General features: G+C 40.2%; 1 protein-coding gene across 3 annotated transcripts in view; it reads left to right on the plus strand.

The window, feature by feature from the left end:
• Positions 1 to 9,480, plus strand: part of KITLG (KIT ligand) — a 98,679-nt gene extending 89,199 nt beyond the window's left edge. For all 3 annotated transcript variants that reach the window (XR_012784894.1, XM_075551199.1, XM_075551198.1), the window contains one exon: positions 5,007 to 9,480. The gene's annotated coding sequence lies outside the window, so the exon portion shown is untranslated. The remainder of the gene's footprint in view (positions 1 to 5,006) is intronic.
• The last annotated feature ends 1,422 nt before the right edge of the window (positions 9,481 to 10,902 follow it).

Below are 10,902 nucleotides of genomic sequence, written 5' to 3' on the forward strand. Positions count from 1 at the left end.
CACCATCAAATCTCCTTGGCTGTATTTGAAGGGAGAGAGGAGTCACCGTCAACAGGAGAAAGGCTTTCTTGTGAAGATGGCATTGAACTGAGCTGGATCTAGGATGACTGATTAGATTTTATTAACAATAAACCAAGGATAATCCAGACAGTGCAAGGGGCATAGACTAAGTCATGAAGGCCCCCAAAATACAGTGGTCAACGGTCAGTTTGTACAGGTGGAGTTCACCATCAAGGGTTGAAATGTTGGGAAGAGAGAGTGGATATCAATTTTTAAGTGGGCTCACATGCCAGCCCCTGAGATTATACTACACTGAGTGAATTAGAAGGAAAGCTCTTTGACTGTTTTAGGACAGGTATGAATGGTGCCATGGAAGCAGGAGTGTAAGAAAAGTCATTTGGTACTGGTGCAGCTAGCTGGGTTGGTGCTGACGTGGAGGTAGGGAGCCTCTTAAGATATGAATCTTCGAGGCAGGTCCGAGAGAATAATGACCCCAACTAAGCCAAAGTCATGGAGTTCTGAAAACGTGGGCCGTTGTGAGGAGCGGACACTGCAGACAAACAATCAACCAGTCAGACTTTCTGATGCAAGCGCATGAGGCTTAGCAAGCACATGAGGCTTAGCAAGCACATGAGGCTTAGCACCATGGACAGTTTTCAAAGACAATTTGAAACCTATGGAAATGACCAGATGGTGACACCGTTTTACAAAAAGGATCTGTTGGTAAATATTGGTGGAGCTGTTCAATAGTCAAATAAGTCCGACTGGAGCTAGAGAGCAGTGAGGCCCAGAAAGACTAGATTCGGGAGTCATCTGCAAAGACATCTACCTTGAAATCTTGAGGAAATGACTGTCCAGTCACAAAGGAGCCCCATCGTGGCTGGCAGCCATAGCATGGGTTTGCAGAGAGCCCCCTACTGTTTGGTGACGGGTTACTACAGTGCTGGGAGGATAGAAACATTCTCACTACATTTGGGCTTGTGAAGAGGTTTACAAAACAAACACAGTTTCCAATATACCTGAGATCTAAGACATCAAACGTTAACTCCTAGAAACAGTAGAAGGATGCGTTGGAATCCTGCTGAGAGGGGTGGGTAGTGCATAGAGCTTGGGAATGTTTCCTACCCAAATGGGAAAATCTGTGGCTCTTTACCAGGGATTTCCCAAAAATGCTTGGATTTTCAGTTGTGTTGACTTTGACTTTTCCTTCTGTAGACCTATTAGGATGCAAAGGACTAGGAGAAATAAGAAGATGAGGGCTCAAGGCTAAACTGGTGGATGTAGCTCATTGAAGGTTCTTGGATGAGTTTGCTCATGTATTTTAACCCCTGACTTTGAGATACAATGAAAGAATCTTAAGATTTACCCTGCTTGTCTCATGAGCTTGTGCTAAGAATTCAAGGCATCATTATAAAAATTGTAATTTTATGAGAACAGTGTTGTCAGCCTTCAAATTTCTTTTCTTTGCCACCCAGGGACAAAGTCAGAAATAGATTTCCAATCGCTACTTCTCTCCCATGCAGTCAAGTGAGAAGTTCAACTTTTTTCTGTAGCTTTTATTTTAAAAACCCTTTTGTCTTTGTGGATGATTTCTCTGACTCTTCTAATCAAGCTTTCTTCATCTACTGTATTTCTTTAGTTATCGCTTCATGCCTTAATTTTTCTTTCTAGATCTGCTTCAGAGTTTCCAAGTACAGGTTCTTTAGTTTCTAGAGTTCTCTGCTTGTTAATCTATTATGTAGTAGAGTTCTTAGGCCATAATATGTAAAGAGCTTAGGGGAGGAAACACTGTCTCATTATTCATACAATGGAATTCTATTCAGAACTTGTGTAATGATCAAACATATTTTAAAGCCAGTGGCTCAGGGTTCTTGGATTGATAAACAAGAACAACATTTGCTGTGATTGAGTATCAAATGAAGATACTAGTTTTCATACATAGTTGATGCGGACATACATATGCTTTACTTAGAAGTTCAAAATCCGAGAGCCAAGGCTCAAGCTCAGTAGTTTATCCCCATCCCTGAAGAATTAAACTGGAGTATGACTTTCATGCTTCAACAAGTACAACAAGCTGTGCTGAGGCCAAATGAGCCTCCCTGGAGGCATCTCCAGGATGTGGCGCCAGGATTCCAGCCTTTCTTTTTTTAGTTGACAGTGTTGGATGAGATCTTGCTGCTACGATCTGCTCAGTTGAGGGCAGCGATTTCTCAAACCCCGCAAAGACCGTCAAGATTATGGGTAGGGCTTCTCAGGGACTGTGAAGCTGCTCCATGTGTCTCAATATGTCTTCCCTGCCTCTCATCCATTGCTATAGGGAGCTTTGAGCAGTTCGTGGAAACATTCTGTTCTTTTTCAATACTGTTTATCCACAAGCTTTTTAAAACCCTGGCATACTTCTCCACTCTCCAGCCATTCACTGCTTTGATTCCTCTCTTCTTCATTCTCATTTAGCTAGTACCTTCTTGTAGCCTCACTAGAGAAATCCAAGAGGTTTTGAACCTTCTTCTCATTCATCACAAATTGAGGTAATAGGTGCTGTGCTTTCAGTATGAAAACCACACGTTTTCACTCATTTATCCTTTCATTTAACACATGTTTACTCAATGTCTACTAGGTACCAAGCACCGGTTTATCTGTTGAGGAATAAAACAAGCTAGAGAAAGATTCGAGCGATCGTGGAGTTTATATTCTAATGGGAAGTGTGTTAGGCCAGGATGACGAGAGAAATGAATGCATGTGTAAGAAAGAGCTTTCTATCAAGAAGTAATTGTATATCAAGAGAACATCCCAGCCCAGTTCAACTTAAGTCCAATAGTAATCCATTAGTCCCTCTTCGACACAATGTCCCCTTACTGACCCACAGCGCTATGGAGAGCAGCACCAGAGACACGGTGGAGGACTTGTGCTCAGTCTGACTCCCACACCACCAGGGTGTAATACAAAGGGAACGTAACAGAGTACCAAGGGGAGCAAAGCAACAAAGTCCCCCAACAAATTCTGAAAATGGACTTCGGACTCGGGGTGGGTGGGGCCGGGCAGGGCTTGGCACTGCATCAGATCTGATCGAAAAACATTCATAAGGGTCAGCACACAGACCTCTAACTATTTGTAAGCTATTTTTTGTTTGGTTTGGTTTTCTTTTTTTTCATGTCTGTCTATTTAAGATAGGCAAGATAAACAGTCCTGAGGAGAAAATAGCAGGACTGATGGTTCCGGGTGAACAGGGGAGAGGAGGAGGTGGAGAAAAGAGAGCGGGGAGCCAACAAACCAGGGCCAAGGGAACAACAAGTGATCTAAAATTGGTGACGAGCATGGCATAGAATGTCTGGTGATGTTCAATGAAGTGTAATGTAGCTGAGAGGAAGTACAGAGAGCTGAATGAAAGTTGAACATGACAGGAGGAAAGTAAAAAGAAATAGAGGAAAGAACTAGGAGGCAAAAGGCATTTATAGAGGTATAAACATAGGCATGTACATATGTTAATATATAATAATAGGATCTAGGTCTATGTACATATAGCTGTAGGTCAAGTATTAAGATAGCAGATGGCCATTGGGCCTCTACTCAAGTTCCCCCTCAACACAAGAACACTTTGTCCTAATAACCGGGCATTCTGTGATGCTCACCTTTCGACACGATCGCTGAAGCCAAAATGGATGCATAAGCTGATGTGATAAAGGAAGCTGATGGTGCCTAGCTATTACAAGATATAGTGTTTAGGGTTTAAAGTCTTGAAGTTAAACAAGTGGCCATCTAGCAGGGAAGCAATGAGGGCCACGTGGAAGAAGCACACTAACCCATGTGATCACAAGGTGTTGATGGGATCAGCTATCAGGCCTCAGAAGACCCAAAACAAACAACCATTTCAATTCAAATGAGGAGGGTTGGAATGGAGATCCAAAGCCCATCTGTAGACATTTGGACATCTCACAGAGGGTCACAAGGAAAGGACGAGCCAGCTAGAGTGCAGTGTCGCACCTACGAAACACAACATTCCTCTAGTTCTTTAATGCTTCCTCACCCCACGATCATGACCCCAGTTCTGCCTTATAAATTTGGCTAGACCGAAGCATGTACACTGGTACAGATAAGAGTTTTCAACACACGGAATCCAGGACGGATAAACCCCTCAGGACCAATAATAAGAGTAGTGATGCCATGAGGCTAGGGGGAGAAAGTAGGAACCGATTGCAATGATAGACATAGCCCCTCCCCCTGCAGGGGAGACAGCAGACAGTGTAAAATATGAAAATAAAAATAATTATATATTATTGAGGGTGGGAGAGGCAGGAAATAAAAAGAGGAGCTGATATCAAGGGCTGGAGTAGAGAGAAAATGTTTTGGAAATGATGGCAACATGTAAAAATGTACTTGCTACAATTGATGTGTGGATTTTTATAAGAGCTGTAAGAGCCCCCAATAAAATGATTCATTTAAATAAGTAAATAAATAGATAAATAAATAAATGTCCCCCTTCAGCCTCATACAGCCACATGCAATGACGCAGATTTCAGGAAGATCACAGACTGGTGCAAAATCCTATGGATTCAATGGCGGTGTCTCTGGCCGAAAGCTGGGTCAGCCAGCGGGAAGGTAAAGGCAGAGAGAGGGGACATTCCCGGGCCTCTCCTTATGAGAAGGCCACACCCACAAGGAGACACCCTCAGGCTCTGACCTGATTGACAGGTTGAATACCACCCCGACACTTATATATCTTCAAGTTGATATAAAATCACACACCTAGCACAGGAGGCGACAGATAATGAAGAAATATGATCATTTCAGGCAATGTTAAGTGTTTTAAAAGCAAGAAATGATGATATAGACAAATAAACAGGACTGCCGCATGTGAGGAAAGCATCACATTCTTGTAGACGGTATAAGCAAAGCTTCTATTGTACTCTGTCAGGTACAGTGCAGTCTCATATTAATTCACTGACTGAGAATGTAGAGGGGGGGAAAACAGGCGTGCCGTAATCTCTCTTGTTTTCCTTTTGTTCTAGGCGGGTAACAGTTCATGTTTGCTTCATAAATGAAGCAGCTTAACACAAACTCATATTCCGTCTGAAGTGACAGACCACATCTTTTCCTGTCCCTGCTACCCATGACTCTAAGGATGATCCCGCCATTGGAACAAAGTGTTTTACTGTGAAACGGGCCCGGAATTCATCATCTGTCGAGAAAAGCTTGCATGGAGCAGCACTCTGTTTTCAGGACCTGGGGGGCTTGTCTCACGCAGGACTTGGGACTGACTTTGGGAAAGAAAGCACGCCTCCCTGACTGCACCCACAATTTGCATGCCTCCAGAAATGTCTCATTGCTGAAACAACACCTAGCTTTGTTTTCCAGTTACAACCCACCGCCATAGTTAGCCTGGCCTCTGCAAGTAGATTTCAGCCTGGGTAGTGGGGGTAACGTTTGGCTCTGTTTCTTGGTTTTAATTGTTCTCAACAGGATCTAGAAAAATCATATTAAAAACAGAACAGAAATTCAATTGCATCAGCCACTGCCCAGTATAGAAAGCAGTGGGAACCAAGTGATAGGCGTAGGCAACAAGTCGCTGCTGACTAATGATATAGGTCTGATTCTGATCTCTTCCTAATGTAAACCATGCTCATCCGTATCGCAGTAGACAAATCGCCATGGCTGGTTCTGGCCATGTAGGGCAGCCAGCAGTGAACTTCAGCAGTGAGGCCTTGCAGGAGCACCCCGCCACAAACTTCACCCACGAGGAAGCTTTGAGCACAGCAACGGAACCGTCTGTCCAGTGGGGACACTGGGCATCCCTGATGCAGTCTGCTGTTCCCCTGGACCACTAGAGCATGCATAAATCATGTTTGCAAAATATGTTACAAAATGTTCATATTCTAAAGCTCTTTACAGAGTTGTGGTGAGGGGACTTGGGAGAAGATGCTGAATGTATGAAGGTCCCATTTGAAATTTCCACCATGGGAGAGGGTTAAACTAAATTATGATATTTCATACAATAAGGTTAGAAAACCACACCCACATGCTTTCTATTGTCGGGGTGTTGAAACACTAGGTTACTTGGCTTTTAAAGAACGCAAGGAATATGGAAACTTTAGCTATTTATAGTATAATCACCATTATCTGTTTAAAGGACCCATTTATTTAAAAATCAGGCACTCTATTATATTCATTAAGATTTATGAATGACAAAGAGAAATTAAGAGAACGCTTTATGTAGTTATGCATGTCGGTGTGATGTTTAGAATGTTTTGCATATTAAGACTAATTTGGCAGGAACTCCCAAGATGGACGGTGCATTTTTAAACTAGAACTCTTAAGCAATTATGCCAATTTCCCTTGCCAAGTTTTTTGTTTTGTTTTAAAGTCAAAGAAACATCTGACTAAAGTCCAAGGATATTTTCTTATGATTTATTGAGATGAAGGTTCTTTTAGCATACCACGAGCAGATACATTGATGAATTCAAAGCTTTCCAATATCATTGGATCTTGTGACACTATTGCCATCTGCCTGACCATTTTCTACGGAGGGAGACATCAAGGTTATTTCAAAAGTCCAAGTATTTCTGGTATGTTGGATTGAAGCTTCTATTCCAAGGTAATTAAAATATAACTCTGGCAAGTGGCCTTTCCTTTTTTGTGTGTGCCAACTAGCCCAGATGGTATCTGTAGTCTCTTCCTTCTCCAAAGTGTTGAGGTTCCTCAAACAGTAATTATTTCTCCAAGATACAATCCAGATACATTGAGAAGCTGCATTAACTTGTCGTGACCCTTAGATATCTTGGCACAGCTGATTACTAGTCAAGCCAGACCGCACTTTAATTGCTAAAGCAACTGTTTGTGAGTGTGTTTGTGAGTGTGTGCCTCTCTTTTGGGGGGAAGTGGAACAGGTTAACATGAGCTGTGTGTATACGTCATGATTACCTGAGTTGGTTCTTCTCAATTAAATGGTTTGATTTATTTAACCAATGTTTTCCACTATCTTGGACATATAGAAATGCTGTCTGGTAAGCCTGAGTACAAAATTGTACGTGGTGTTTTCACAGCTTGTAGCTGGATTTCAGTACTTAAGAACATGGTCCTCATCATTAGGGTTAAGTGAATAAACTTGGCAAGTATGAAATCTGGCATTGTAGAGAAAGGACTGTGTGATCTGATTAATTAAGTGTATTAGTTCATTGAGAGCTACATGGATTATCAAGTTCTGAAACACTAAAAATTCAATAAAATGCATGAAGAATAGAAAATAATACTGGACATTAATATTTTGAATGTTCGCTGCTTGGGCATTAATTGTGTCATATCTACTTTGGTGTATATATGACATACATAAATGTCATATAGATACATAAAGATATATAATTTTATCTTGTGGATGTCCTCCTTCGTGAATTACAGGCAACTCACAACTGAGCATCGTAAACCATGACATCATCTTGTCCTTTCTTGTAATGTTTCCAAATTGCTTCTTTAAATGATCTCAGAAGCCCTGCCAATTCTATATTACATTGACAGGTTTGCAGAATAGTTTTGATTCTTCAATTCTCCTTTAAAAAAAAATGGTTCTCTTCAGTAAAACCCAAGTCTATCAAGAGACTTGTTCCATGATCAATTATACGGAAGCCTTCCTGGCTAGGAGAATCTAATATGCTTACCACACGGCCACTTTTTAATGAATCAGAGACAAATTGATTTTTTTCAATATTATAATAGAACAAGTAAAATCTCTCCTTTTAAAATGAAAAATGTCAGTCTCTAAGGAAGTGTTTGCTGTAAGTCAGAAGGAAGCTCATTTCATTAAGCATTAAAATTCTTTGGAGCGCCTTTGTGGCACACTTTAGTACCCTAATTCAGTCAAAGTTTTTGTTGTTGTTTATTTTTTCTTTCTTTTTAAAAAGTTTTAAATTAACAGAAAATCCCTTCAGAAATTATAGTTTTTCTTAACGTTCTTCAGCAGCTAAGTTTTGGCTATTACATTTTATTTTAGTATGTAGCTTTTAGTTATTATCCCATATCTATTCTTTAAGAGAGCTTTGTCTTGTTTTTCTCCAGAAGGGCAGTTTGGTATAGTGGGGTGAATGTTGGAGGGAATTGTCAGTAGCCACCACTTTGCCATTAACTAATCATCTCTTAGCCTTGAAATTAACTTTTAAAAGAAATTTGCATGTGAGCTCTAAGTTGGAATCAACTTGATGGCGGTGGATTTGGTGCACTGGTGTACTGTGAGGTCACGCCTAAATCCGAAACCAATCCCTTTATGACTACCAAAATTCTCAAGACCTGAAAGTGTCCCATACAAAATATTCAGCTCTCCCCTCTGTGAAGAAGTAGTTTAACTATAAGAAGTCATTGCCCTTCTTGTTTCCAATGTAAATAGGGTCGATTAGTAAAAGTGAATTCAGTCTCAAGTAGCATGAATTGGATACTCATTTATAAAGAGAGATGGCTTTTTCCTTTGCTTAAATAAATGTTTCGGATCACCTCTGAAGAATGAAAAACAGTAGCACATTTTCGTCAAGAAGAGATACTATAAGATGTGTGTAATATCTGGAAATGTACCAAGTTAAGCATTTAAATTGCCCTCATTTTATTAAAAGCTAAGAGCAGAAAAATGTCATATGCTTTTAAAGTTTTTAAATGTCAGGAATATTTTATAATCAATCTGGAAAGGGATAATCCATAAATTATATTTTAAAATTGGAAAACTGAATAAGAAGTTTAAAGCAAACCAGCTTCTCTTGAAACAATATTATTTGAAAATGATTTTAAGGCACAAACATTTCCATTGAAATTCTAACTAGATCGCTGGTGGTGTTTGGACACACAATCCATGGTATTGCTTTCACCCCTTACAGTAAGATGAGTATTTTATAAAGAAAATAATGGTACTTTTATAAAATTAAAAGTTGCCTCAGAAATAAGCCTTATTAAATTGGATATTCATGATCCTCAAATATTTACTAAGCATTTTAAATTTGTAACTGCCATCTCCAACTACATCCTTATGATGTCATTTTAAAAAGTAACATGAAGATAATTATTTAAATTTAAAACATGATATTCTAAGTTATTTGGTTTTGGAGCTTACAAGGCTCACTAAATACAAGTTTTCTAATAAAAATAGCCTATTCTCCTGTATTCTAATGTGTGAGTATACTGTCCACTTGCCACTATTTTTAAAATCAATGGACTTGAAAGTATTCAGATATTTAGATGGATGCACAGATAATATTGGTAGTTGAGTCATAGATTGCAGTTTGCATATTGTAATGTAAATGTATGTCAACACTCTTCTAAATAGTTTTACTATGATTGAAGTTTAATTAAATAAGAAAAGGTTGTAAAATGTGATGTGTATGTGTATATACTGTATGTGTACTTTTTAAAATAGTTATATGTCCTGATCCTTTTTTATACAGGTTTGAATTTGAAATTACATTATATATACATATACTTTATTGTTCTAAATAAAGAATTTTATGCACTCTCCTAAGTTTGCTCTGTAATTTGATATCATAATGCCATCACATGTGTTTATAATATTGTTGAGCTGCTATTAAGCAACATCAAATATTTCTTATGGAAATTTGTCATTAACCTAGTGTGGTAAGCCAGGTTGACCAGACATATGAATCTAGTGACACTCGTATATGTGTAAGAAAGAACTTTAGATCAAGAAGTAATTATAGATCAAGTAAACATCCCAGCACAGTCCGATTGAGTCCATAAATCCGCTACTAAGCCACAGTTCCTCTTCAGACTCATGCAGTCACGTGCAGTGATGCAGGATGCAGGAAAGCCACAGGCTGGTGGGCGCAGAGTCACATGGATCCAGGAGTGGTGGCCACATCACAGGGATTACTCAGGTATCAGAGTGGCTAGTTAACAGGGAGGAGGATATGAGGGGGAGCTGACCTCTAGAGAGCCATTTTTCTTGGTTGCACCTACAAAGGTGCGACCTGATTGACAGGCTAAACTCTACCCAGATCTTCCTACAGGGGCCATGTTGATCCCCCACAAAGTCTATCACACCTAGATTTTATTGAAGTATCAACATAAAAGGAATTCTTTTAATTCAACCATATTGCTTGGGGTTTTCTTCATTAGTTTCTTAAGGACTGCCATAACAAGGAACTATGAAGTGTGTGTGTGTGTGTGTGTTTAATAAACAAAATATATTTTCACACGATTTAGAAAGCCACAAGTCCAAGTTTAGGGAGAGGGTTTCTGCCACTCTCAGCTTGTGAGGAAGGGCCTTGTTTCCTCTGAGCTTCTGCTTCTGGGCAGTCTTCATGTGTGTCCTCACACCTGTCTTCCCGTGGGCCTAGGGAATTCTGAGCAGTGCAGCAAACCATTTCCAGAGGACACACTCTGCTTCCTGCTCGTCCTTCTTGCTGGTGCTGAGGATCTCGCCTTCGCACTCTTCTCTCCTTCCACCTCTTTGAAGATAAATGATGGTGCAAGTCCCAGCCTGTAGAAGGCCCTTTTACATCAGATGAGGGCTGAGACCAATCCCTTTACAACTGACTTGCAGATGACATCAGATCACTGATGATTGCATCATTAAATAACTGCCAAACCATCGAGAACATGGCCCATCCAGCTTGGTATGTACTTTAGGGACGATTAACTGCCCCTTGGGGTTTTCAAGGCGGTACTCCTTACAGAGTAGTTGAGGAAGATGAACCTCTAGCAGGGGAAGCACACTAAAGCTGGGTATTGCGGGAGTGGGAGTGGGGGGTAAAAGTTAAAGGGAGCTGATGTTAAGGGGTTCAGGAAGGAAAAGAATGTTTGGAAACTGATTGAATTGTGGCAGCAACTGTACAACACTGCTGGATGTGACTGCACTATGGAATGATATGATACCCGTGTCAACTCCCAATAAAATGGGTTTGAAAAAATTTCTAAAAA

This window comes from Tenrec ecaudatus, chromosome 6 (assembly GCF_050624435.1).
Source record: "Tenrec ecaudatus isolate mTenEca1 chromosome 6, mTenEca1.hap1, whole genome shotgun sequence".
NCBI lineage: Eukaryota > Metazoa > Chordata > Mammalia > Afrosoricida > Tenrecidae > Tenrec > Tenrec ecaudatus.